This window comes from Schistocerca cancellata, unplaced genomic scaffold (assembly GCF_023864275.1).
Source record: "Schistocerca cancellata isolate TAMUIC-IGC-003103 unplaced genomic scaffold, iqSchCanc2.1 HiC_scaffold_1085, whole genome shotgun sequence".
NCBI lineage: Eukaryota > Metazoa > Arthropoda > Insecta > Orthoptera > Acrididae > Schistocerca > Schistocerca cancellata.
In genome coordinates, this window is record NW_026047084.1 from 173 (window position 1) to 22,470 (window position 22,298).

Here is a 22,298-nt window from a genome sequence, read left to right on the forward strand (position 1 = left end):
ACTGCACTGCACTGCACGGCACTGCTTAAAAATGCCTCCAGAACGCGTCCTCTGCGTACTGTTGCGTCGCCGGCGCCGACTCTTGCCAAAGGATGCGAAATGTGCGCGGATACGCTGTCCGAATGCGTCTGGATGTGCTCCCCTAGCCTACCTCGAAATGCGCCTGCCAGGTACGATCACCTTCGGCCGCTGCCGACAGGCGGGAAGCCGACACAGCGCGGAGGCGGGGCGCTCGCTTGTGCGGTGGTGGTGTAATGGTCAGCATAGTTGCCTTCCAAGCAGTTGATCCGGGTTCGATTCCCGGCCACCGCAGCAGGCTTTTAATTTCGCGTATGAGTACTTTTGCCGCGCGCTCTTAAATTATTGTTTTTTTCCCCCCTCTTACTCGCTGCATACCAGCCCTTAGTGTGTCTCGACTTGTCTCGACTTTGCTCAGCTGACGCGAGAGCTGACGCTCTCAAATCGGCCTATATCAAAACGACAAGCACGATAAACGACTGAGAGAGGGGAGGAGAGGCGAGGCGATGGACACACAGCACGCCCCTTCATTTCACGGTGGCGTCTCCCTCACCGAATCGGGCTGTAGCTCCGAAAAGAAAAATAGGAAGTAAAACTGCCAATAGTACACTGTGTTCCCACGCGCTCACCCGCCCAAGTACTGACAAGGGCCAAAGTTGTTACGCATCGGCAATCAGACATTTTCTTTCATTTTCTCTTCATCGGTTGAGAACCAGTGTATTCAAAATATTATGCCCATTGCCGAGTGAATGCTGTAGCGCTTCCCGACAAGTCGGGTTCGGATCCTCTGTCAACTTCCACGCATGGTGATGATCTTTTGGTCATCACACTCGCCAGCTGAAATCGGCGCTGCCTTTTCGTAGTAGTAAAAGAGTAGTGGCCCGTGGGGGGATCGAACCCGCGACCTTCGCGTTATTAGCACGACGCTCTAACCAACTGAGCTAACGGGCCTCGGCAGATGCAGTTGCTCAGCCCTAAACTGGAAACAGCTGGCATGAAGCCATACACCATTTCTATGGTCGTCGTGTGTCTGCTTCCCTAGTCTATATTCTGCTGACGGTCACGAAACAGTAGCTATATTGCGAGCAGGACGGGAAACGGCCGCTCGGACAGCTCAAACTTGTCACGATTCGTGTGGAAAAAAATTACGTTCCGGTACCGGGAATCGAACCCGGGCCTCCTGGGTGAAAGCCAGGTATCCTAGCCACTAGACCACACCGGATGTGGCCGTTCCATTGGACCGTTCGTACGGTCGCTTGTCGCATTTCGTGTCGAGTGCCACGTCGGCGCCCTTCTCTCTTTGCGAGCATCTTTGCACATACTGACTGGCAAGGCGCGCACCTCAAACGTCGCAGAGCAATGCTTTTGGCTTCATGCTGTGCTGGAAGAAGAGGAAAAGGGAAGCTGTAAGTAGCAATAAGCGGAAGTAAACATTTTCCCGCTGAAGCGTTGAAACGTTGTGGATAACAAACAAGAAATACGTTGGCGCCCTAGCAACAGCACCACCATCAGTCACAGAAAATTAAATGCCCCGGGTGAGGATCGAACTCACGACCTTAAGATTATGAGACTTACGCGCTGCCTACTGCGCTACCGAGGCACGGGTGAACCGTTTCTCCTGGAAACTGGGTAAGTTGCGTACCCAATATTAGACGTAGAAACACTGTACTTCCTGGATAACGTGTTCTGTTGCTACACGTTCATTGCCGGCCCAGTTGATTGCGGTGTTGCGGCAGCATTATCGCGGGAAAGCAAAATGATCCATCGGCCGGGAATCGAACCCGGGCCGCCCGCGTGGCAGGCGAGCATTCTACCACTGAACCACCGATGCTCTGGCCAGCGGTAACTTCGCGCTGCTTCCCGAGCAGATGTCTCAAGGGAAAGTGGGGCTGCCGTCAAGCGCCGTAGCATTCTGTGCAGAAGACGCTGCAGACGCTGAATCCTGCACTGCACTGCACTGCACTGCACGGCACTGCTTAAAAATGCCTCCAGAACGCGGTCCTCTGCGTACTGTTGCGTCGCCGGCGCCGACTCTTGCCAAAGGATGCGAAATGTGCGCGGATACGCTGTCCGAATGCGTCTGGATGTGCTCCCCTAGCCTACCTCGAAATGCGCCTGCCAGGTACGATCACCTTCGGCCGCTGCCGACAGGCGGGAAGCCGACACAGCGCGGAGGCGGGGCGCTCGCTTGTGCGGTGGTGGTGTAATGGTCAGCATAGTTGCCTTCCAAGCAGTTGATCCGGGTTCGATTCCCGGCCACCGCAGCAGGCTTTTAATTTCGCGTATGAGTACTTTTGCCGCGCGCTCTTAAATTATTGTTTTTTTCCCCCCTCTTACTCGCTGCATACCAGCCCTTAGTGTGTCTCGACTTGTCTCGACTTTGCTCAGCTGACGCGAGAGCTGACGCTCTCAAATCGGCCTATATCAAAACGACAAGCACGATAAACGACTGAGAGAGGGGAGGAGAGGCGAGGCGATGGACACACAGCACGCCCCTTCATTTCACGGTGGCGTCTCCCTCACCGAATCGGGCTGTAGCTCCGAAAAGAAAAATAGGAAGTAAAACTGCCAATAGTACACTGTGTTCCCACGCGCTCACCCGCCCAAGTACTGACAAGGGCCAAAGTTGTTACGCATCGGCAATCAGACATTTTCTTTCATTTTCTCTTCATCGGTTGAGAACCAGTGTATTCAAAATATTATGCCCATTGCCGAGTGAATGCTGTAGCGCTTCCCGACAAGTCGGGTTCGGATCCTCTGTCAACTTCCACGCATGGTGATGATCTTTTGGTCATCACACTCGCCAGCTGAAATCGGCGCTGCCTTTTCGTAGTAGTAAAAGAGTAGTGGCCCGTGGGGGGATCGAACCCGCGACCTTCGCGTTATTAGCACGACGCTCTAACCAACTGAGCTAACGGGCCTCGGCAGATGCAGTTGCTCAGCCCTAAACTGGAAACAGCTGGCATGAAGCCATACACCATTTCTATGGTCGTCGTGTGTCTGCTTCCCTAGTCTATATTCTGCTGACGGTCACGAAACAGTAGCTATATTGCGAGCAGGACGGGAAACGGCCGCTCGGACAGCTCAAACTTGTCACGATTCGTGTGGAAAAAAATTACGTTCCGGTACCGGGAATCGAACCCGGGCCTCCTGGGTGAAAGCCAGGTATCCTAGCCACTAGACCACACCGGATGTGGCCGTTCCATTGGACCGTTCGTACGGTCGCTTGTCGCATTTCGTGTCGAGTGCCACGTCGGCGCCCTTCTCTCTTTGCGAGCATCTTTGCACATACTGACTGGCAAGGCGCGCACCTCAAACGTCGCAGAGCAATGCTTTTGGCTTCATGCTGTGCTGGAAGAAGAGGAAAAGGGAAGCTGTAAGTAGCAATAAGCGGAAGTAAACATTTTCCCGCTGAAGCGTTGAAACGTTGTGGATAACAAACAAGAAATACGTTGGCGCCCTAGCAACAGCACCACCATCAGTCACAGAAAATTAAATGCCCCGGGTGAGGATCGAACTCACGACCTTAAGATTATGAGACTTACGCGCTGCCTACTGCGCTACCGAGGCACGGGTGAACCGTTTCTCCTGGAAACTGGGTAAGTTGCGTACCCAATATTAGACGTAGAAACACTGTACTTCCTGGATAACGTGTTCTGTTGCTACACGTTCATTGCCGGCCCAGTTGATTGCGGTGTTGCGGCAGCATTATCGCGGGAAAGCAAAATGATCCATCGGCCGGGAATCGAACCCGGGCCGCCCGCGTGGCAGGCGAGCATTCTACCACTGAACCACCGATGCTCTGGCCAGCGGTAACTTCGCGCTGCTTCCCGAGCAGATGTCTCAAGGGAAAGTGGGGCTGCCGTCAAGCGCCGTAGCATTCTGTGCAGAAGACGCTGCAGACGCTGAATCCTGCACTGCACTGCACTGCACTGCACGGCACTGCTTAAAAATGCCTCCAGAACGCGGTCCTCTGCGTACTGTTGCGTCGCCGGCGCCGACTCTTGCCAAAGGATGCGAAATGTGCGCGGATACGCTGTCCGAATGCGTCTGGATGTGCTCCCCTAGCCTACCTCGAAATGCGCCTGCCAGGTACGATCACCTTCGGCCGCTGCCGACAGGCGGGAAGCCGACACAGCGCGGAGGCGGGGCGCTCGCTTGTGCGGTGGTGGTGTAATGGTCAGCATAGTTGCCTTCCAAGCAGTTGATCCGGGTTCGATTCCCGGCCACCGCAGCAGGCTTTTAATTTCGCGTATGAGTACTTTTGCCGCGCGCTCTTAAATTATTGTTTTTTTCCCCCCTCTTACTCGCTGCATACCAGCCCTTAGTGTGTCTCGACTTGTCTCGACTTTGCTCAGCTGACGCGAGAGCTGACGCTCTCAAATCGGCCTATATCAAAACGACAAGCACGATAAACGACTGAGAGAGGGGAGGAGAGGCGAGGCGATGGACACACAGCACGCCCCTTCATTTCACGGTGGCGTCTCCCTCACCGAATCGGGCTGTAGCTCCGAAAAGAAAAATAGGAAGTAAAACTGCCAATAGTACACTGTGTTCCCACGCGCTCACCCGCCCAAGTACTGACAAGGGCCAAAGTTGTTACGCATCGGCAATCAGACATTTTCTTTCATTTTCTCTTCATCGGTTGAGAACCAGTGTATTCAAAATATTATGCCCATTGCCGAGTGAATGCTGTAGCGCTTCCCGACAAGTCGGGTTCGGATCCTCTGTCAACTTCCACGCATGGTGATGATCTTTTGGTCATCACACTCGCCAGCTGAAATCGGCGCTGCCTTTTCGTAGTAGTAAAAGAGTAGTGGCCCGTGGGGGGATCGAACCCGCGACCTTCGCGTTATTAGCACGACGCTCTAACCAACTGAGCTAACGGGCCTCGGCAGATGCAGTTGCTCAGCCCTAAACTGGAAACAGCTGGCATGAAGCCATACACCATTTCTATGGTCGTCGTGTGTCTGCTTCCCTAGTCTATATTCTGCTGACGGTCACGAAACAGTAGCTATATTGCGAGCAGGACGGGAAACGGCCGCTCGGACAGCTCAAACTTGTCACGATTCGTGTGGAAAAAAATTACGTTCCGGTACCGGGAATCGAACCCGGGCCTCCTGGGTGAAAGCCAGGTATCCTAGCCACTAGACCACACCGGATGTGGCCGTTCCATTGGACCGTTCGTACGGTCGCTTGTCGCATTTCGTGTCGAGTGCCACGTCGGCGCCCTTCTCTCTTTGCGAGCATCTTTGCACATACTGACTGGCAAGGCGCGCACCTCAAACGTCGCAGAGCAATGCTTTTGGCTTCATGCTGTGCTGGAAGAAGAGGAAAAGGGAAGCTGTAAGTAGCAATAAGCGGAAGTAAACATTTTCCCGCTGAAGCGTTGAAACGTTGTGGATAACAAACAAGAAATACGTTGGCGCCCTAGCAACAGCACCACCATCAGTCACAGAAAATTAAATGCCCCGGGTGAGGATCGAACTCACGACCTTAAGATTATGAGACTTACGCGCTGCCTACTGCGCTACCGAGGCACGGGTGAACCGTTTCTCCTGGAAACTGGGTAAGTTGCGTACCCAATATTAGACGTAGAAACACTGTACTTCCTGGATAACGTGTTCTGTTGCTACACGTTCATTGCCGGCCCAGTTGATTGCGGTGTTGCGGCAGCATTATCGCGGGAAAGCAAAATGATCCATCGGCCGGGAATCGAACCCGGGCCGCCCGCGTGGCAGGCGAGCATTCTACCACTGAACCACCGATGCTCTGGCCAGCGGTAACTTCGCGCTGCTTCCCGAGCAGATGTCTCAAGGGAAAGTGGGGCTGCCGTCAAGCGCCGTAGCATTCTGTGCAGAAGACGCTGCAGACGCTGAATCCTGCACTGCACTGCACTGCACTGCACGGCACTGCTTAAAAATGCCTCCAGAACGCGGTCCTCTGCGTACTGTTGCGTCGCCGGCGCCGACTCTTGCCAAAGGATGCGAAATGTGCGCGGATACGCTGTCCGAATGCGTCTGGATGTGCTCCCCTAGCCTACCTCGAAATGCGCCTGCCAGGTACGATCACCTTCGGCCGCTGCCGACAGGCGGGAAGCCGACACAGCGCGGAGGCGGGGCGCTCGCTTGTGCGGTGGTGGTGTAATGGTCAGCATAGTTGCCTTCCAAGCAGTTGATCCGGGTTCGATTCCCGGCCACCGCAGCAGGCTTTTAATTTCGCGTATGAGTACTTTTGCCGCGCGCTCTTAAATTATTGTTTTTTTCCCCCCTCTTACTCGCTGCATACCAGCCCTTAGTGTGTCTCGACTTGTCTCGACTTTGCTCAGCTGACGCGAGAGCTGACGCTCTCAAATCGGCCTATATCAAAACGACAAGCACGATAAACGACTGAGAGAGGGGAGGAGAGGCGAGGCGATGGACACACAGCACGCCCCTTCATTTCACGGTGGCGTCTCCCTCACCGAATCGGGCTGTAGCTCCGAAAAGAAAAATAGGAAGTAAAACTGCCAATAGTACACTGTGTTCCCACGCGCTCACCCGCCCAAGTACTGACAAGGGCCAAAGTTGTTACGCATCGGCAATCAGACATTTTCTTTCATTTTCTCTTCATCGGTTGAGAACCAGTGTATTCAAAATATTATGCCCATTGCCGAGTGAATGCTGTAGCGCTTCCCGACAAGTCGGGTTCGGATCCTCTGTCAACTTCCACGCATGGTGATGATCTTTTGGTCATCACACTCGCCAGCTGAAATCGGCGCTGCCTTTTCGTAGTAGTAAAAGAGTAGTGGCCCGTGGGGGGATCGAACCCGCGACCTTCGCGTTATTAGCACGACGCTCTAACCAACTGAGCTAACGGGCCTCGGCAGATGCAGTTGCTCAGCCCTAAACTGGAAACAGCTGGCATGAAGCCATACACCATTTCTATGGTCGTCGTGTGTCTGCTTCCCTAGTCTATATTCTGCTGACGGTCACGAAACAGTAGCTATATTGCGAGCAGGACGGGAAACGGCCGCTCGGACAGCTCAAACTTGTCACGATTCGTGTGGAAAAAAATTACGTTCCGGTACCGGGAATCGAACCCGGGCCTCCTGGGTGAAAGCCAGGTATCCTAGCCACTAGACCACACCGGATGTGGCCGTTCCATTGGACCGTTCGTACGGTCGCTTGTCGCATTTCGTGTCGAGTGCCACGTCGGCGCCCTTCTCTCTTTGCGAGCATCTTTGCACATACTGACTGGCAAGGCGCGCACCTCAAACGTCGCAGAGCAATGCTTTTGGCTTCATGCTGTGCTGGAAGAAGAGGAAAAGGGAAGCTGTAAGTAGCAATAAGCGGAAGTAAACATTTTCCCGCTGAAGCGTTGAAACGTTGTGGATAACAAACAAGAAATACGTTGGCGCCCTAGCAACAGCACCACCATCAGTCACAGAAAATTAAATGCCCCGGGTGAGGATCGAACTCACGACCTTAAGATTATGAGACTTACGCGCTGCCTACTGCGCTACCGAGGCACGGGTGAACCGTTTCTCCTGGAAACTGGGTAAGTTGCGTACCCAATATTAGACGTAGAAACACTGTACTTCCTGGATAACGTGTTCTGTTGCTACACGTTCATTGCCGGCCCAGTTGATTGCGGTGTTGCGGCAGCATTATCGCGGGAAAGCAAAATGATCCATCGGCCGGGAATCGAACCCGGGCCGCCCGCGTGGCAGGCGAGCATTCTACCACTGAACCACCGATGCTCTGGCCAGCGGTAACTTCGCGCTGCTTCCCGAGCAGATGTCTCAAGGGAAAGTGGGGCTGCCGTCAAGCGCCGTAGCATTCTGTGCAGAAGACGCTGCAGACGCTGAATCCTGCACTGCACTGCACTGCACTGCACGGCACTGCTTAAAAATGCCTCCAGAACGCGGTCCTCTGCGTACTGTTGCGTCGCCGGCGCCGACTCTTGCCAAAGGATGCGAAATGTGCGCGGATACGCTGTCCGAATGCGTCTGGATGTGCTCCCCTAGCCTACCTCGAAATGCGCCTGCCAGGTACGATCACCTTCGGCCGCTGCCGACAGGCGGGAAGCCGACACAGCGCGGAGGCGGGGCGCTCGCTTGTGCGGTGGTGGTGTAATGGTCAGCATAGTTGCCTTCCAAGCAGTTGATCCGGGTTCGATTCCCGGCCACCGCAGCAGGCTTTTAATTTCGCGTATGAGTACTTTTGCCGCGCGCTCTTAAATTATTGTTTTTTTCCCCCCTCTTACTCGCTGCATACCAGCCCTTAGTGTGTCTCGACTTGTCTCGACTTTGCTCAGCTGACGCGAGAGCTGACGCTCTCAAATCGGCCTATATCAAAACGACAAGCACGATAAACGACTGAGAGAGGGGAGGAGAGGCGAGGCGATGGACACACAGCACGCCCCTTCATTTCACGGTGGCGTCTCCCTCACCGAATCGGGCTGTAGCTCCGAAAAGAAAAATAGGAAGTAAAACTGCCAATAGTACACTGTGTTCCCACGCGCTCACCCGCCCAAGTACTGACAAGGGCCAAAGTTGTTACGCATCGGCAATCAGACATTTTCTTTCATTTTCTCTTCATCGGTTGAGAACCAGTGTATTCAAAATATTATGCCCATTGCCGAGTGAATGCTGTAGCGCTTCCCGACAAGTCGGGTTCGGATCCTCTGTCAACTTCCACGCATGGTGATGATCTTTTGGTCATCACACTCGCCAGCTGAAATCGGCGCTGCCTTTTCGTAGTAGTAAAAGAGTAGTGGCCCGTGGGGGGATCGAACCCGCGACCTTCGCGTTATTAGCACGACGCTCTAACCAACTGAGCTAACGGGCCTCGGCAGATGCAGTTGCTCAGCCCTAAACTGGAAACAGCTGGCATGAAGCCATACACCATTTCTATGGTCGTCGTGTGTCTGCTTCCCTAGTCTATATTCTGCTGACGGTCACGAAACAGTAGCTATATTGCGAGCAGGACGGGAAACGGCCGCTCGGACAGCTCAAACTTGTCACGATTCGTGTGGAAAAAAATTACGTTCCGGTACCGGGAATCGAACCCGGGCCTCCTGGGTGAAAGCCAGGTATCCTAGCCACTAGACCACACCGGATGTGGCCGTTCCATTGGACCGTTCGTACGGTCGCTTGTCGCATTTCGTGTCGAGTGCCACGTCGGCGCCCTTCTCTCTTTGCGAGCATCTTTGCACATACTGACTGGCAAGGCGCGCACCTCAAACGTCGCAGAGCAATGCTTTTGGCTTCATGCTGTGCTGGAAGAAGAGGAAAAGGGAAGCTGTAAGTAGCAATAAGCGGAAGTAAACATTTTCCCGCTGAAGCGTTGAAACGTTGTGGATAACAAACAAGAAATACGTTGGCGCCCTAGCAACAGCACCACCATCAGTCACAGAAAATTAAATGCCCCGGGTGAGGATCGAACTCACGACCTTAAGATTATGAGACTTACGCGCTGCCTACTGCGCTACCGAGGCACGGGTGAACCGTTTCTCCTGGAAACTGGGTAAGTTGCGTACCCAATATTAGACGTAGAAACACTGTACTTCCTGGATAACGTGTTCTGTTGCTACACGTTCATTGCCGGCCCAGTTGATTGCGGTGTTGCGGCAGCATTATCGCGGGAAAGCAAAATGATCCATCGGCCGGGAATCGAACCCGGGCCGCCCGCGTGGCAGGCGAGCATTCTACCACTGAACCACCGATGCTCTGGCCAGCGGTAACTTCGCGCTGCTTCCCGAGCAGATGTCTCAAGGGAAAGTGGGGCTGCCGTCAAGCGCCGTAGCATTCTGTGCAGAAGACGCTGCAGACGCTGAATCCTGCACTGCACTGCACTGCACTGCACGGCACTGCTTAAAAATGCCTCCAGAACGCGGTCCTCTGCGTACTGTTGCGTCGCCGGCGCCGACTCTTGCCAAAGGATGCGAAATGTGCGCGGATACGCTGTCCGAATGCGTCTGGATGTGCTCCCCTAGCCTACCTCGAAATGCGCCTGCCAGGTACGATCACCTTCGGCCGCTGCCGACAGGCGGGAAGCCGACACAGCGCGGAGGCGGGGCGCTCGCTTGTGCGGTGGTGGTGTAATGGTCAGCATAGTTGCCTTCCAAGCAGTTGATCCGGGTTCGATTCCCGGCCACCGCAGCAGGCTTTTAATTTCGCGTATGAGTACTTTTGCCGCGCGCTCTTAAATTATTGTTTTTTTCCCCCCTCTTACTCGCTGCATACCAGCCCTTAGTGTGTCTCGACTTGTCTCGACTTTGCTCAGCTGACGCGAGAGCTGACGCTCTCAAATCGGCCTATATCAAAACGACAAGCACGATAAACGACTGAGAGAGGGGAGGAGAGGCGAGGCGATGGACACACAGCACGCCCCTTCATTTCACGGTGGCGTCTCCCTCACCGAATCGGGCTGTAGCTCCGAAAAGAAAAATAGGAAGTAAAACTGCCAATAGTACACTGTGTTCCCACGCGCTCACCCGCCCAAGTACTGACAAGGGCCAAAGTTGTTACGCATCGGCAATCAGACATTTTCTTTCATTTTCTCTTCATCGGTTGAGAACCAGTGTATTCAAAATATTATGCCCATTGCCGAGTGAATGCTGTAGCGCTTCCCGACAAGTCGGGTTCGGATCCTCTGTCAACTTCCACGCATGGTGATGATCTTTTGGTCATCACACTCGCCAGCTGAAATCGGCGCTGCCTTTTCGTAGTAGTAAAAGAGTAGTGGCCCGTGGGGGGATCGAACCCGCGACCTTCGCGTTATTAGCACGACGCTCTAACCAACTGAGCTAACGGGCCTCGGCAGATGCAGTTGCTCAGCCCTAAACTGGAAACAGCTGGCATGAAGCCATACACCATTTCTATGGTCGTCGTGTGTCTGCTTCCCTAGTCTATATTCTGCTGACGGTCACGAAACAGTAGCTATATTGCGAGCAGGACGGGAAACGGCCGCTCGGACAGCTCAAACTTGTCACGATTCGTGTGGAAAAAAATTACGTTCCGGTACCGGGAATCGAACCCGGGCCTCCTGGGTGAAAGCCAGGTATCCTAGCCACTAGACCACACCGGATGTGGCCGTTCCATTGGACCGTTCGTACGGTCGCTTGTCGCATTTCGTGTCGAGTGCCACGTCGGCGCCCTTCTCTCTTTGCGAGCATCTTTGCACATACTGACTGGCAAGGCGCGCACCTCAAACGTCGCAGAGCAATGCTTTTGGCTTCATGCTGTGCTGGAAGAAGAGGAAAAGGGAAGCTGTAAGTAGCAATAAGCGGAAGTAAACATTTTCCCGCTGAAGCGTTGAAACGTTGTGGATAACAAACAAGAAATACGTTGGCGCCCTAGCAACAGCACCACCATCAGTCACAGAAAATTAAATGCCCCGGGTGAGGATCGAACTCACGACCTTAAGATTATGAGACTTACGCGCTGCCTACTGCGCTACCGAGGCACGGGTGAACCGTTTCTCCTGGAAACTGGGTAAGTTGCGTACCCAATATTAGACGTAGAAACACTGTACTTCCTGGATAACGTGTTCTGTTGCTACACGTTCATTGCCGGCCCAGTTGATTGCGGTGTTGCGGCAGCATTATCGCGGGAAAGCAAAATGATCCATCGGCCGGGAATCGAACCCGGGCCGCCCGCGTGGCAGGCGAGCATTCTACCACTGAACCACCGATGCTCTGGCCAGCGGTAACTTCGCGCTGCTTCCCGAGCAGATGTCTCAAGGGAAAGTGGGGCTGCCGTCAAGCGCCGTAGCATTCTGTGCAGAAGACGCTGCAGACGCTGAATCCTGCACTGCACTGCACTGCACTGCACGGCACTGCTTAAAAATGCCTCCAGAACGCGGTCCTCTGCGTACTGTTGCGTCGCCGGCGCCGACTCTTGCCAAAGGATGCGAAATGTGCGCGGATACGCTGTCCGAATGCGTCTGGATGTGCTCCCCTAGCCTACCTCGAAATGCGCCTGCCAGGTACGATCACCTTCGGCCGCTGCCGACAGGCGGGAAGCCGACACAGCGCGGAGGCGGGGCGCTCGCTTGTGCGGTGGTGGTGTAATGGTCAGCATAGTTGCCTTCCAAGCAGTTGATCCGGGTTCGATTCCCGGCCACCGCAGCAGGCTTTTAATTTCGCGTATGAGTACTTTTGCCGCGCGCTCTTAAATTATTGTTTTTTTCCCCCCTCTTACTCGCTGCATACCAGCCCTTAGTGTGTCTCGACTTGTCTCGACTTTGCTCAGCTGACGCGAGAGCTGACGCTCTCAAATCGGCCTATATCAAAACGACAAGCACGATAAACGACTGAGAGAGGGGAGGAGAGGCGAGGCGATGGACACACAGCACGCCCCTTCATTTCACGGTGGCGTCTCCCTCACCGAATCGGGCTGTAGCTCCGAAAAGAAAAATAGGAAGTAAAACTGCCAATAGTACACTGTGTTCCCACGCGCTCACCCGCCCAAGTACTGACAAGGGCCAAAGTTGTTACGCATCGGCAATCAGACATTTTCTTTCATTTTCTCTTCATCGGTTGAGAACCAGTGTATTCAAAATATTATTCCCATTGCCGAGTGAATGCTGTAGCGCTTCCCGACAAGTCGGGTTCGATTCCTCTGTCAACTTCCACGCATGGTGATGATCTTTTGGTCATCACACTCGCCAGCTGAAATCGGCGCTGCCTTTTCGTAGTAGTAAAAGAGTAGTGGCCCGTGGGGGGATCGAACCCGCGACCTTCGCGTTATTAGCACGACGCTCTAACCAACTGAGCTAAAGGGCCTCGGCAGATGCAGTTGCTCAGCCCTAAACTGGAAACAGCTGGCATGAAGCCATACACCATTTCTATGGTCGTCGTGTGTCTGCTTCCCTAGTCTATATTCTGCTGACGGTCACGAAACAGTAGCTATATTGCGAGCAGGACGGGAAACGGCCGCTCGGACAGCTCAAACTTGTCACGATTCGTGTGGAAAAAAATTACGTTCCGGTACCGGGAATCGAACCCGGGCCTCCTGGGTGAAAGCCAGGTATCCTAGCCACTAGACCACACCGGATGTGGCCGTTCCATTGGACCGTTCGTACGGTCGCTTGTCGCATTTCGTGTCGAGTGCCACGTCGGCGCCCTTCTCTCTTTGCGAGCATCTTTGCACATACTGACTGGCAAGGCGCGCACCTCAAACGTCGCAGAGCAATGCTTTTGGCTTCATGCTGTGCTGGAAGAAGAGGAAAAGGGAAGCTGTAAGTAGCAATAAGCGGAAGTAAACATTTTCCCGCTGAAGCGTTGAAACGTTGTGGATAACAAACAAGAAATACGTTGGCGCCCTAGCAACAGCACCACCATCAGTCACAGAAAATTAAATGCCCCGGGTGAGGATCGAACTCACGACCTTAAGATTATGAGACTTACGCGCTGCCTACTGCGCTACCGAGGCACGGGTGAACCGTTTCTCCTGGAAACTGGGTAAGTTGCGTACCCAATATTAGACGTAGAAACACTGTACTTCCTGGATAACGTGTTCTGTTGCTACACGTTCATTGCCGGCCCAGTTGATTGCGGTGTTGCGGCAGCATTATCGCGGGAAAGCAAAATGATGCATCGGCCGGGAATCGAACCCGGGCCGCCCGCGTGGCAGGCGAGCATTCTACCACTGAACCACCGATGCTCTGGCCAGCGGTAACTTCGCGCTGCTTCCCGAGCAGATGTCTCAAGGGAAAGTGGGGCTGCCGTCAAGCGCCGTAGCATTCTGTGCAGAAGACGCTGCAGACGCTGAATCCTGCACTGCACTGCACTGCACTGCACGGCACTGCTTAAAAATGCCTCCAGAACGCGGTCCTCTGCGTACTGTTGCGTCGCCGGCGCCGACTCTTGCCAAAGGATGCGAAATGTGCGCGGATACGCTGTCCGAATGCGTCTGGATGTGCTCCCCTAGCCTACCTCGAAATGCGCCTGCCAGGTACGATCACCTTCGGCCGCTGCCGACAGGCGGGAAGCCGACACAGCGCGGAGGCGGGGCGCTCGCTTGTGCGGTGGTGGTGTAATGGTCAGCATAGTTGCCTTCCAAGCAGTTGATCCGGGTTCGATTCCCGGCCACCGCAGCAGGCTTTTAATTTCGCGTATGAGTACTTTTGCCGCGCGCTCTTAAATTATTGTTTTTTCCCCCCTCTTACTCGCTGCATACCAGCCCTTAGTGTGTCTCGACTTGTCTCGACTTTGCTCAGCTGACGCGAGAGCTGACGCTCTCAAATCGGCCTATATCAAAACGACAAGCACGATAAACGACTGAGAGAGGGGAGGAGAGGCGAGGCGATGGACACACAGCACGCCCCTTCATTTCACGGTGGCGTCTCCCTCACCGAATCGGGCTGTAGCTCCGAAAAGAAAAATAGGAAGTAAAACTGCCAATAGTACACTGTGTTCCCACGCGCTCACCCGCCCAAGTACTGACAAGGGCCAAAGTTGTTACGCATCGGCAATCAGACATTTTCTTTCATTTTCTCTTCATCGGTTGAGAACCAGTGTATTCAAAATATTATGCCCATTGCCGAGTGAATGCTGTAGCGCTTCCCGACAAGTCGGGTTCGGATCCTCTGTCAACTTCCACGCATGGTGATGATCTTTTGGTCATCACACTCGCCAGCTGAAATCGGCGCTGCCTTTTCGTAGTAGTAAAAGAGTAGTGGCCCGTGGGGGGATCGAACCCGCGACCTTCGCGTTATTAGCACGACGCTCTAACCAACTGAGCTAACGGGCCTCGGCAGATGCAGTTGCTCAGCCCTAAACTGGAAACAGCTGGCATGAAGCCATACACCATTTCTATGGTCGTCGTGTGTCTGCTTCCCTAGTCTATATTCTGCTGACGGTCACGAAACAGTAGCTATATTGCGAGCAGGACGGGAAACGGCCGCTCGGACAGCTCAAACTTGTCACGATTCGTGTGGAAAAAAATTACGTTCCGGTACCGGGAATCGAACCCGGGCCTCCTGGGTGAAAGCCAGGTATCCTAGCCACTAGACCACACCGGATGTGGCCGTTCCATTGGACCGTTCGTACGGTCGCTTGTCGCATTTCGTGTCGAGTGCCACGTCGGCGCCCTTCTCTCTTTGCGAGCATCTTTGCACATACTGACTGGCAAGGCGCGCACCTCAAACGTCGCAGAGCAATGCTTTTGGCTTCATGCTGTGCTGGAAGAAGAGGAAAAGGGAAGCTGTAAGTAGCAATAAGCGGAAGTAAACATTTTCCCGCTGAAGCGTTGAAACGTTGTGGATAACAAACAAGAAATACGTTGGCGCCCTAGCAACAGCACCACCATCAGTCACAGAAAATTAAATGCCCCGGGTGAGGATCGAACTCACGACCTTAAGATTATGAGACTTACGCGCTGCCTACTGCGCTACCGAGGCACGGGTGAACCGTTTCTCCTGGAAACTGGGTAAGTTGCGTACCCAATATTAGACGTAGAAACACTGTACTTCCTGGATAACGTGTTCTGTTGCTACACGTTCATTGCCGGCCCAGTTGATTGCGGTGTTGCGGCAGCATTATCGCGGGAAAGCAAAATGATCCATCGGCCGGGAATCGAACCCGGGCCGCCCGCGTGGCAGGCGAGCATTCTACCACTGAACCACCGATGCTCTGGCCAGCGGTAACTTCGCGCTGCTTCCCGAGCAGATGTCTCAAGGGAAAGTGGGGCTGCCGTCAAGCGCCGTAGCATTCTGTGCAGAAGACGCTGCAGACGCTGAATCCTGCACTGCACTGCACTGCACTGCACGGCACTGCTTAAAAATGCCTCCAGAACGCGGTCCTCTGCGTACTGTTGCGTCGCCGGCGCCGACTCTTGCCAAAGGATGCGAAATGTGCGCGGATACGCTGTCCGAATGCGTCTGGATGTGCTCCCCTAGCCTACCTCGAAATGCGCCTGCCAGGTACGATCACCTTCGGCCGCTGCCGACAGGCGGGAAGCCGACACAGCGCGGAGGCGGGGCGCTCGCTTGTGCGGTGGTGGTGTAATGGTCAGCATAGTTGCCTTCCAAGCAGTTGATCCGGGTTCGATTCCCGGCCACCGCAGCAGGCTTTTAATTTCGCGTATGAGTACTTTTGCCGCGCGCTCTTAAATTATTGTTTTTTTCCCCCCTCTTACTCGCTGCATACCAGCCCTTAGTGTGTCTCGACTTGTCTCGACTTTGCTCAGCTGACGCGAGAGCTGACGCTCTCAAATCGGCCTATATCAAAACGACAAGCACGATAAACGACTGAGAGAGGGGAGGAGAGGCGAGGCGATGGACACACAGCACGCCCCTTCATTTCACGGTGGCGTCTCCCTCACCGAATCGGGCTGTAGCTCCGAAAAGAAAAATAGGAAGTAAAACTGCCAATAGTACACTGTGTTCCCACGCGCTCACCCGCCCAAGTACTGACAAGGGCCAAAGTTGTTACGCATCGGCAATCAGACATTTTCTTTCATTTTCTCTTCATCGGTTGAGAACCAGTGTATTCAAAATATTATTCCCATTGCCGAGTGAATGCTGTAGCGCTTCCCGACAAGTCGGGTTCGATTCCTCTGTCAACTTCCACGCATGGTGATGATCTTTTGGTCATCACACTCGCCAGCTGAAATCGGCGCTGCCTTTTCGTAGTAGTAAAAGAGTAGTGGCCCGTGGGGGGATCGAACCCGCGACCTTCGCGTTATTAGCACGACGCTCTAACCAACTGAGCTAAAGGGCCTCGGCAGATGCAGTTGCTCAGCCCTAAACTGGAAACAGCTGGCATGAAGCCATACACCATTTCTATGGTCGTCGTGTGTCTGCTTCCCTAGTCTATATTCTGCTGACGGTCACGAAACAGTAGCTATATTGCGAGCAGGACGGGAAACGGCCGCTCGGACAGCTCAAACTTGTCACGATTCGTGTGGAAAAAAATTACGTTCCGGTACCGGGAATCGAACCCGGGCCTCCTGGGTGAAAGCCAGGTATCCTAGCCACTAGACCACACCGGATGTGGCCGTTCCATTGGACCGTTCGTACGGTCGCTTGTCGCATTTCGTGTCGAGTGCCACGTCGGCGCCCTTCTCTCTTTGCGAGCATCTTTGCACATACTGACTGGCAAGGCGCGCACCTCAAACGTCGCAGAGCAATGCTTTTGGCTTCATGCTGTGCTGGAAGAAGAGGAAAAGGGAAGCTGTAAGTAGCAATAAGCGGAAGTAAACATTTTCCCGCTGAAGCGTTGAAACGTTGTGGATAACAAACAAGAAATACGTTGGCGCCCTAGCAACAGCACCACCATCAGTCACAGAAAATTAAATGCCCCGGGTGAGGATCGAACTCACGACCTTAAGATTATGAGACTTACGCGCTGCCTACTGCGCTACCGAGGCACGGGTGAACCGTTTCTCCTGGAAACTGGGTAAGTTGCGTACCCAATATTAGACGTAGAAACACTGTACTTCCTGGATAACGTGTTCTGTTGCTACACGTTCATTGCCGGCCCAGTTGATTGCGGTGTTGCGGCAGCATTATCGCGGGAAAGCAAAATGATGCATCGGCCGGGAATCGAACCCGGGCCGCCCGCGTGGCAGGCGAGCATTCTACCACTGAACCACCGATGCTCTGGCCAGCGGTAACTTCGCGCTGCTTCCCGAGCAGATGTCTCAAGGGAAAGTGGGGCTGCCGTCAAGCGCCGTAGCATTCTGTGCAGAAGACGCTGCAGACGCTGAATCCTGCACTGCACTGCACTGCACTGCACGGCACTGCTTAAAAATGCCTCCAGAACGCGGTCCTCTGCGTACTGTTGCGTCGCCGGCGCCGACTCTTGCCAAAGGATGCGAAATGTGCGCGGATACGCTGTCCGAATGCGTCTGGATGTGCTCCCCTAGCCTACCTCGAAATGCGCCTGCCAGGTACGATCACCTTCGGCCGCTGCCGACAGGCGGGAAGCCGACACAGCGCGGAGGCGGGGCGCTCGCTTGTGCGGTGGTGGTGTAATGGTCAGCATAGTTGCCTTCCAAGCAGTTGATCCGGGTTCGATTCCCGGCCACCGCAGCAGGCTTTTAATTTCGCGTATGAGTACTTTTGCCGCGCGCTCTTAAATTATTGTTTTTTTCCCCCCTCTTACTCGCTGCATACCAGCCCTTAGTGTGTCTCGACTTGTCTCGACTTTGCTCAGCTGACGCGAGAGCTGACGCTCTCAAATCGGCCTATATCAAAACGACAAGCACGATAAACGACTGAGAGAGGGGAGGAGAGGCGAGGCGATGGACACACAGCACGCCCCTTCATTTCACGGTGGCGTCTCCCTCACCGAATCGGGCTGTAGCTCCGAAAAGAAAAATAGGAAGTAAAACTGCCAATAGTACACTGTGTTCCCACGCGCTCACCCGCCCAAGTACTGACAAGGGCCAAAGTTGTTACGCATCGGCAATCAGACATTTTCTTTCATTTTCTCTTCATCGGTTGAGAACCAGTGTATTCAAAATATTATTCCCATTGCCGAGTGAATGCTGTAGCGCTTCCCGACAAGTCGGGTTCGATTCCTCTGTCAACTTCCACGCATGGTGATGATCTTTTGGTCATCACACTCGCCAGCTGAAATCGGCGCTGCCTTTTCGTAGTAGTAAAAGAGTAGTGGCCCGTGGGGGGATCGAACCCGCGACCTTCGCGTTATTAGCACGACGCTCTAACCAACTGAGCTAAAGGGCCTCGGCAGATGCAGTTGCTCAGCCCTAAACTGGAAACAGCTGGCATGAAGCCATACACCATTTCTATGGTCGTCGTGTGTCTGCTTCCCTAGTCTATATTCTGCTGACGGTCACGAAACAGTAGCTATATTGCGAGCAGGACGGGAAACGGCCGCTCGGACAGCTCAAACTTGTCACGATTCGTGTGGAAAAAAATTACGTTCCGGTACCGGGAATCGAACCCGGGCCTCCTGGGTGAAAGCCAGGTATCCTAGCCACTAGACCACACCGGATGTGGCCGTTCCATTGGACCGTTCGTACGGTCGCTTGTCGCATTTCGTGTCGAGTGCCACGTCGGCGCCCTTCTCTCTTTGCGAGCATCTTTGCACATACTGACTGGCAAGGCGCGCACCTCAAACGTCGCAGAGCAATGCTTTTGGCTTCATGCTGTGCTGGAAGAAGAGGAAAAGGGAAGCTGTAAGTAGCAATAAGCGGAAGTAAACATTTTCCCGCTGAAGCGTTGAAACGTTGTGGATAACAAACAAGAAATACGTTGGCGCCCTAGCAACAGCACCACCATCAGTCACAGAAAATTAAATGCCCCGGGTGAGGATCGAACTCACGACCTTAAGATTATGAGACTTACGCGCTGCCTACTGCGCTACCGAGGCACGGGTGAACCGTTTCTCCTGGAAACTGGGTAAGTTGCGTACCCAATATTAGACGTAGAAACACTGTACTTCCTGGATAACGTGTTCTGTTGCTACACGTTCATTGCCGGCCCAGTTGATTGCGGTGTTGCGGCAGCATTATCGCGGGAAAGCAAAATGATGCATCGGCCGGGAATCGAACCCGGGCCGCCCGCGTGGCAGGCGAGCATTCTACCACTGAACCACCGATGCTCTGGCCAGCGGTAACTTCGCGCTGCTTCCCGAGCAGATGTCTCAAGGGAAAGTGGGGCTGCCGTCAAGCGCCGTAGCATTCTGTGCAGAAGACGCTGCAGACGCTGAATCCTGCACTGCACTGCACTGCACTGCACGGCACTGCTTAAAAATGCCTCCAGAACGCGGTCCTCTGCGTACTGTTGCGTCGCCGGCGCCGACTCTTGCCAAAGGATGCGAAATGTGCGCGGATACGCTGTCCGAATGCGTCTGGATGTGCTCCCCTAGCCTACCTCGAAATGCGCCTGCCAGGTACGATCACCTTCGGCCGCTGCCGACAGGCGGGAAGCCGACACAGCGCGGAGGCGGGGCGCTCGCTTGTGCGGTGGTGGTGTAATGGTCAGCATAGTTGCCTTCCAAGCAGTTGATCCGGGTTCGATTCCCGGCCACCGCAGCAGGCTTTTAATTTCGCGTATGAGTACTTTTGCCGCGCGCTCTTAAATTATTGTTTTTTCCCCCCTCTTACTCGCTGCATACCAGCCCTTAGTGTGTCTCGACTTGTCTCGACTTTGCTCAGCTGACGCGAGAGCTGACGCTCTCAAATCGGCCTATATCAAAACGACAAGCACGATAAACGACTGAGAGAGGGGAGGAGAGGCGAGGCGATGGACACACAGCACGCCCCTTCATTTCACGGTGGCGTCTCCCTCACCGAATCGGGCTGTAGCTCCGAAAAGAAAAATAGGAAGTAAAACTGCCAATAGTACACTGTGTTCCCACGCGCTCACCCGCCCAAGTACTGACAAGGGCCAAAGTTGTTACGCATCGGCAATCAGACATTTTCTTTCATTTTCTCTTCATCGGTTGAGAACCAGTGTATTCAAAATATTATGCCCATTGCCGAGTGAATGCTGTAGCGCTTCCCGACAAGTCGGGTTCGGATCCTCTGTCAACTTCCACGCATGGTGATGATCTTTTGGTCATCACACTCGCCAGCTGAAATCGGCGCTGCCTTTTCGTAGTAGTAAAAGAGTAGTGGCCCGTGGGGGGATCGAACCCGCGACCTTCGCGTTATTAGCACGACGCTCTAACCAACTGAGCTAACGGGCCTCGGCAGATGCAGTTGCTCAGCCCTAAACTGGAAACAGCTGGCATGAAGCCATACACCATTTCTATGGTCGTCGTGTGTCTGCTTCCCTAGTCTATATTCTGCTGACGGTCACGAAACAGTAGCTATATTGCGAGCAGGACGGGAAACGGCCGCTCGGACAGCTCAAACTTGTCACGATTCGTGTGGAAAAAAATTACGTTCCGGTACCGGGAATCGAACCCGGGCCTCCTGGGTGAAAGCCAGGTATCCTAGCCACTAGACCACACCGGATGTGGCCGTTCCATTGGACCGTTCGTACGGTCGCTTGTCGCATTTCGTGTCGAGTGCCACGTCGGCGCCCTTCTCTCTTTGCGAGCATCTTTGCACATACTGACTGGCAAGGCGCGCACCTCAAACGTCGCAGAGCAATGCTTTTGGCTTCATGCTGTGCTGGAAGAAGAGGAAAAGGGAAGCTGTAAGTAGCAATAAGCGGAAGTAAACATTTTCCCGCTGAAGCGTTGAAACGTTGTGGATAACAAACAAGAAATACGTTGGCGCCCTAGCAACAGCACCACCATCAGTCACAGAAAATTAAATGCCCCGGGTGAGGATCGAACTCACGACCTTAAGATTATGAGACTTACGCGCTGCCTACTGCGCTACCGAGGCACGGGTGAACCGTTTCTCCTGGAAACTGGGTAAGTTGCGTACCCAATATTAGACGTAGAAACACTGTACTTCCTGGATAACGTGTTCTGTTGCTACACGTTCATTGCCGGCCCAGTTGATTGCGGTGTTGCGGCAGCATTATCGCGGGAAAGCAAAATGATCCATCGGCCGGGAATCGAACCCGGGCCGCCCGCGTGGCAGGCGAGCATTCTACCACTGAACCACCGATGCTCTGGCCAGCGGTAACTTCGCGCTGCTTCCCGAGCAGATGTCTCAAGGGAAAGTGGGGCTGCCGTCAAGCGCCGTAGCATTCTGTGCAGAAGACGCTGCAGACGCTGAATCCTGCACTGCACTGCACTGCACTGCACGGCACTGCTTAAAAATGCCTCCAGAACGCGGTCCTCTGCGTACTGTTGCGTCGCCGGCGCCGACTCTTGCCAAAGGATGCGAAATGTGCGCGGATACGCTGTCCGAATGCGTCTGGATGTGCTCCCCTAGCCTACCTCGAAATGCGCCTGCCAGGTACGATCACCTTCGGCCGCTGCCGACAGGCGGGAAGCCGACACAGCGCGGAGGCGGGGCGCTCGCTTGTGCGGTGGTGGTGTAATGGTCAGCATAGTTGCCTTCCAAGCAGTTGATCCGGGTTCGATTCCCGGCCACCGCAGCAGGCTTTTAATTTCGCGTATGAGTACTTTTGCCGCGCGCTCTTAAATTATTGTTTTTTCCCCCCTCTTACTCGCTGCATACCAGCCCTTAGTGTGTCTCGACTTGTCTCGACTTTGCTCAGCTGACGCGAGAGCTGACGCTCTCAAATCGGCCTATATCAAAACGACAAGCACGATAAACGACTGAGAGAGGGGAGGAGAGGCGAGGCGATGGACACACAGCACGCCCCTTCATTTCACGGTGGCGTCTCCCTCACCGAATCGGGCTGTAGCTCCGAAAAGAAAAATAGGAAGTAAAACTGCCAATAGTACACTGT

General features: G+C 54.0%; 56 non-coding genes across 56 annotated transcripts; 12 read left to right on the plus strand and 44 right to left on the minus strand.

The window, feature by feature from the left end:
* Positions 1-240: 240 nt before the first annotated feature.
* Positions 241-312, plus strand: Trnag-ucc (transfer RNA glycine (anticodon UCC)). Its single transcript has one exon. It is a non-coding gene; the product is annotated as a tRNA-Gly (tRNA).
* Positions 313-895: 583 nt separating this feature from the next.
* Trnai-aau (transfer RNA isoleucine (anticodon AAU)) lies at positions 896-969 on the minus strand. The gene has a single exon. It is a non-coding gene; the product is annotated as a tRNA-Ile (tRNA).
* A 199-nt stretch (positions 970-1,168) lies between these two features.
* Trnae-uuc (transfer RNA glutamic acid (anticodon UUC)) lies at positions 1,169-1,240 on the minus strand. Its single transcript has one exon. It is a non-coding gene; the product is annotated as a tRNA-Glu (tRNA).
* A 305-nt stretch (positions 1,241-1,545) lies between these two features.
* On the minus strand, positions 1,546-1,618 carry Trnam-cau (transfer RNA methionine (anticodon CAU)). The gene has a single exon. It is a non-coding gene; the product is annotated as a tRNA-Met (tRNA).
* Positions 1,619-1,775: 157 nt separating this feature from the next.
* On the minus strand, positions 1,776-1,849 carry Trnag-gcc (transfer RNA glycine (anticodon GCC)). Its single transcript has one exon. It is a non-coding gene; the product is annotated as a tRNA-Gly (tRNA).
* Positions 1,850-2,210: 361 nt separating this feature from the next.
* Trnag-ucc (transfer RNA glycine (anticodon UCC)) lies at positions 2,211-2,282 on the plus strand. The gene has a single exon. It is a non-coding gene; the product is annotated as a tRNA-Gly (tRNA).
* A 583-nt stretch (positions 2,283-2,865) lies between these two features.
* Trnai-aau (transfer RNA isoleucine (anticodon AAU)) lies at positions 2,866-2,939 on the minus strand. The gene has a single exon. It is a non-coding gene; the product is annotated as a tRNA-Ile (tRNA).
* Positions 2,940-3,138: 199 nt separating this feature from the next.
* Trnae-uuc (transfer RNA glutamic acid (anticodon UUC)) lies at positions 3,139-3,210 on the minus strand. Its single transcript has one exon. It is a non-coding gene; the product is annotated as a tRNA-Glu (tRNA).
* Positions 3,211-3,515: 305 nt separating this feature from the next.
* Trnam-cau (transfer RNA methionine (anticodon CAU)) lies at positions 3,516-3,588 on the minus strand. The gene has a single exon. It is a non-coding gene; the product is annotated as a tRNA-Met (tRNA).
* Positions 3,589-3,745: 157 nt separating this feature from the next.
* Positions 3,746-3,819, minus strand: Trnag-gcc (transfer RNA glycine (anticodon GCC)). Its single transcript has one exon. It is a non-coding gene; the product is annotated as a tRNA-Gly (tRNA).
* Positions 3,820-4,180: 361 nt separating this feature from the next.
* Positions 4,181-4,252, plus strand: Trnag-ucc (transfer RNA glycine (anticodon UCC)). The gene has a single exon. It is a non-coding gene; the product is annotated as a tRNA-Gly (tRNA).
* Positions 4,253-4,835: 583 nt separating this feature from the next.
* Positions 4,836-4,909, minus strand: Trnai-aau (transfer RNA isoleucine (anticodon AAU)). The gene has a single exon. It is a non-coding gene; the product is annotated as a tRNA-Ile (tRNA).
* Positions 4,910-5,108: 199 nt separating this feature from the next.
* Trnae-uuc (transfer RNA glutamic acid (anticodon UUC)) lies at positions 5,109-5,180 on the minus strand. The gene has a single exon. It is a non-coding gene; the product is annotated as a tRNA-Glu (tRNA).
* Positions 5,181-5,485: 305 nt separating this feature from the next.
* Positions 5,486-5,558, minus strand: Trnam-cau (transfer RNA methionine (anticodon CAU)). Its single transcript has one exon. It is a non-coding gene; the product is annotated as a tRNA-Met (tRNA).
* Positions 5,559-5,715: 157 nt separating this feature from the next.
* Positions 5,716-5,789, minus strand: Trnag-gcc (transfer RNA glycine (anticodon GCC)). The gene has a single exon. It is a non-coding gene; the product is annotated as a tRNA-Gly (tRNA).
* Positions 5,790-6,150: 361 nt separating this feature from the next.
* Positions 6,151-6,222, plus strand: Trnag-ucc (transfer RNA glycine (anticodon UCC)). Its single transcript has one exon. It is a non-coding gene; the product is annotated as a tRNA-Gly (tRNA).
* Positions 6,223-6,805: 583 nt separating this feature from the next.
* Trnai-aau (transfer RNA isoleucine (anticodon AAU)) lies at positions 6,806-6,879 on the minus strand. The gene has a single exon. It is a non-coding gene; the product is annotated as a tRNA-Ile (tRNA).
* Positions 6,880-7,078: 199 nt separating this feature from the next.
* On the minus strand, positions 7,079-7,150 carry Trnae-uuc (transfer RNA glutamic acid (anticodon UUC)). Its single transcript has one exon. It is a non-coding gene; the product is annotated as a tRNA-Glu (tRNA).
* A 305-nt stretch (positions 7,151-7,455) lies between these two features.
* Trnam-cau (transfer RNA methionine (anticodon CAU)) lies at positions 7,456-7,528 on the minus strand. The gene has a single exon. It is a non-coding gene; the product is annotated as a tRNA-Met (tRNA).
* A 157-nt stretch (positions 7,529-7,685) lies between these two features.
* Trnag-gcc (transfer RNA glycine (anticodon GCC)) lies at positions 7,686-7,759 on the minus strand. The gene has a single exon. It is a non-coding gene; the product is annotated as a tRNA-Gly (tRNA).
* Positions 7,760-8,120: 361 nt separating this feature from the next.
* Trnag-ucc (transfer RNA glycine (anticodon UCC)) lies at positions 8,121-8,192 on the plus strand. The gene has a single exon. It is a non-coding gene; the product is annotated as a tRNA-Gly (tRNA).
* A 583-nt stretch (positions 8,193-8,775) lies between these two features.
* On the minus strand, positions 8,776-8,849 carry Trnai-aau (transfer RNA isoleucine (anticodon AAU)). The gene has a single exon. It is a non-coding gene; the product is annotated as a tRNA-Ile (tRNA).
* Positions 8,850-9,048: 199 nt separating this feature from the next.
* Trnae-uuc (transfer RNA glutamic acid (anticodon UUC)) lies at positions 9,049-9,120 on the minus strand. Its single transcript has one exon. It is a non-coding gene; the product is annotated as a tRNA-Glu (tRNA).
* Positions 9,121-9,425: 305 nt separating this feature from the next.
* On the minus strand, positions 9,426-9,498 carry Trnam-cau (transfer RNA methionine (anticodon CAU)). Its single transcript has one exon. It is a non-coding gene; the product is annotated as a tRNA-Met (tRNA).
* A 157-nt stretch (positions 9,499-9,655) lies between these two features.
* On the minus strand, positions 9,656-9,729 carry Trnag-gcc (transfer RNA glycine (anticodon GCC)). The gene has a single exon. It is a non-coding gene; the product is annotated as a tRNA-Gly (tRNA).
* A 361-nt stretch (positions 9,730-10,090) lies between these two features.
* Trnag-ucc (transfer RNA glycine (anticodon UCC)) lies at positions 10,091-10,162 on the plus strand. Its single transcript has one exon. It is a non-coding gene; the product is annotated as a tRNA-Gly (tRNA).
* A 583-nt stretch (positions 10,163-10,745) lies between these two features.
* On the minus strand, positions 10,746-10,819 carry Trnai-aau (transfer RNA isoleucine (anticodon AAU)). Its single transcript has one exon. It is a non-coding gene; the product is annotated as a tRNA-Ile (tRNA).
* A 199-nt stretch (positions 10,820-11,018) lies between these two features.
* On the minus strand, positions 11,019-11,090 carry Trnae-uuc (transfer RNA glutamic acid (anticodon UUC)). The gene has a single exon. It is a non-coding gene; the product is annotated as a tRNA-Glu (tRNA).
* A 305-nt stretch (positions 11,091-11,395) lies between these two features.
* Positions 11,396-11,468, minus strand: Trnam-cau (transfer RNA methionine (anticodon CAU)). Its single transcript has one exon. It is a non-coding gene; the product is annotated as a tRNA-Met (tRNA).
* Positions 11,469-11,625: 157 nt separating this feature from the next.
* On the minus strand, positions 11,626-11,699 carry Trnag-gcc (transfer RNA glycine (anticodon GCC)). Its single transcript has one exon. It is a non-coding gene; the product is annotated as a tRNA-Gly (tRNA).
* Positions 11,700-12,060: 361 nt separating this feature from the next.
* Trnag-ucc (transfer RNA glycine (anticodon UCC)) lies at positions 12,061-12,132 on the plus strand. The gene has a single exon. It is a non-coding gene; the product is annotated as a tRNA-Gly (tRNA).
* Positions 12,133-12,715: 583 nt separating this feature from the next.
* Trnai-aau (transfer RNA isoleucine (anticodon AAU)) lies at positions 12,716-12,789 on the minus strand. The gene has a single exon. It is a non-coding gene; the product is annotated as a tRNA-Ile (tRNA).
* A 199-nt stretch (positions 12,790-12,988) lies between these two features.
* Trnae-uuc (transfer RNA glutamic acid (anticodon UUC)) lies at positions 12,989-13,060 on the minus strand. The gene has a single exon. It is a non-coding gene; the product is annotated as a tRNA-Glu (tRNA).
* Positions 13,061-13,365: 305 nt separating this feature from the next.
* Trnam-cau (transfer RNA methionine (anticodon CAU)) lies at positions 13,366-13,438 on the minus strand. Its single transcript has one exon. It is a non-coding gene; the product is annotated as a tRNA-Met (tRNA).
* A 160-nt stretch (positions 13,439-13,598) lies between these two features.
* On the minus strand, positions 13,599-13,669 carry Trnag-gcc (transfer RNA glycine (anticodon GCC)). The gene has a single exon. It is a non-coding gene; the product is annotated as a tRNA-Gly (tRNA).
* A 361-nt stretch (positions 13,670-14,030) lies between these two features.
* Trnag-ucc (transfer RNA glycine (anticodon UCC)) lies at positions 14,031-14,102 on the plus strand. Its single transcript has one exon. It is a non-coding gene; the product is annotated as a tRNA-Gly (tRNA).
* A 582-nt stretch (positions 14,103-14,684) lies between these two features.
* Positions 14,685-14,758, minus strand: Trnai-aau (transfer RNA isoleucine (anticodon AAU)). Its single transcript has one exon. It is a non-coding gene; the product is annotated as a tRNA-Ile (tRNA).
* A 199-nt stretch (positions 14,759-14,957) lies between these two features.
* Trnae-uuc (transfer RNA glutamic acid (anticodon UUC)) lies at positions 14,958-15,029 on the minus strand. The gene has a single exon. It is a non-coding gene; the product is annotated as a tRNA-Glu (tRNA).
* Positions 15,030-15,334: 305 nt separating this feature from the next.
* Positions 15,335-15,407, minus strand: Trnam-cau (transfer RNA methionine (anticodon CAU)). Its single transcript has one exon. It is a non-coding gene; the product is annotated as a tRNA-Met (tRNA).
* Positions 15,408-15,564: 157 nt separating this feature from the next.
* On the minus strand, positions 15,565-15,638 carry Trnag-gcc (transfer RNA glycine (anticodon GCC)). Its single transcript has one exon. It is a non-coding gene; the product is annotated as a tRNA-Gly (tRNA).
* Positions 15,639-15,999: 361 nt separating this feature from the next.
* Positions 16,000-16,071, plus strand: Trnag-ucc (transfer RNA glycine (anticodon UCC)). Its single transcript has one exon. It is a non-coding gene; the product is annotated as a tRNA-Gly (tRNA).
* A 583-nt stretch (positions 16,072-16,654) lies between these two features.
* Trnai-aau (transfer RNA isoleucine (anticodon AAU)) lies at positions 16,655-16,728 on the minus strand. Its single transcript has one exon. It is a non-coding gene; the product is annotated as a tRNA-Ile (tRNA).
* A 199-nt stretch (positions 16,729-16,927) lies between these two features.
* On the minus strand, positions 16,928-16,999 carry Trnae-uuc (transfer RNA glutamic acid (anticodon UUC)). The gene has a single exon. It is a non-coding gene; the product is annotated as a tRNA-Glu (tRNA).
* A 305-nt stretch (positions 17,000-17,304) lies between these two features.
* Trnam-cau (transfer RNA methionine (anticodon CAU)) lies at positions 17,305-17,377 on the minus strand. Its single transcript has one exon. It is a non-coding gene; the product is annotated as a tRNA-Met (tRNA).
* Positions 17,378-17,537: 160 nt separating this feature from the next.
* Trnag-gcc (transfer RNA glycine (anticodon GCC)) lies at positions 17,538-17,608 on the minus strand. The gene has a single exon. It is a non-coding gene; the product is annotated as a tRNA-Gly (tRNA).
* A 361-nt stretch (positions 17,609-17,969) lies between these two features.
* Trnag-ucc (transfer RNA glycine (anticodon UCC)) lies at positions 17,970-18,041 on the plus strand. The gene has a single exon. It is a non-coding gene; the product is annotated as a tRNA-Gly (tRNA).
* Positions 18,042-18,624: 583 nt separating this feature from the next.
* Trnai-aau (transfer RNA isoleucine (anticodon AAU)) lies at positions 18,625-18,698 on the minus strand. The gene has a single exon. It is a non-coding gene; the product is annotated as a tRNA-Ile (tRNA).
* Positions 18,699-18,897: 199 nt separating this feature from the next.
* Positions 18,898-18,969, minus strand: Trnae-uuc (transfer RNA glutamic acid (anticodon UUC)). Its single transcript has one exon. It is a non-coding gene; the product is annotated as a tRNA-Glu (tRNA).
* A 305-nt stretch (positions 18,970-19,274) lies between these two features.
* Trnam-cau (transfer RNA methionine (anticodon CAU)) lies at positions 19,275-19,347 on the minus strand. Its single transcript has one exon. It is a non-coding gene; the product is annotated as a tRNA-Met (tRNA).
* Positions 19,348-19,507: 160 nt separating this feature from the next.
* On the minus strand, positions 19,508-19,578 carry Trnag-gcc (transfer RNA glycine (anticodon GCC)). Its single transcript has one exon. It is a non-coding gene; the product is annotated as a tRNA-Gly (tRNA).
* Positions 19,579-19,939: 361 nt separating this feature from the next.
* Trnag-ucc (transfer RNA glycine (anticodon UCC)) lies at positions 19,940-20,011 on the plus strand. Its single transcript has one exon. It is a non-coding gene; the product is annotated as a tRNA-Gly (tRNA).
* Positions 20,012-20,593: 582 nt separating this feature from the next.
* Positions 20,594-20,667, minus strand: Trnai-aau (transfer RNA isoleucine (anticodon AAU)). The gene has a single exon. It is a non-coding gene; the product is annotated as a tRNA-Ile (tRNA).
* A 199-nt stretch (positions 20,668-20,866) lies between these two features.
* Positions 20,867-20,938, minus strand: Trnae-uuc (transfer RNA glutamic acid (anticodon UUC)). The gene has a single exon. It is a non-coding gene; the product is annotated as a tRNA-Glu (tRNA).
* A 305-nt stretch (positions 20,939-21,243) lies between these two features.
* On the minus strand, positions 21,244-21,316 carry Trnam-cau (transfer RNA methionine (anticodon CAU)). Its single transcript has one exon. It is a non-coding gene; the product is annotated as a tRNA-Met (tRNA).
* A 157-nt stretch (positions 21,317-21,473) lies between these two features.
* Positions 21,474-21,547, minus strand: Trnag-gcc (transfer RNA glycine (anticodon GCC)). The gene has a single exon. It is a non-coding gene; the product is annotated as a tRNA-Gly (tRNA).
* A 361-nt stretch (positions 21,548-21,908) lies between these two features.
* On the plus strand, positions 21,909-21,980 carry Trnag-ucc (transfer RNA glycine (anticodon UCC)). Its single transcript has one exon. It is a non-coding gene; the product is annotated as a tRNA-Gly (tRNA).
* Positions 21,981-22,298: the final 318 nt, after the last annotated feature.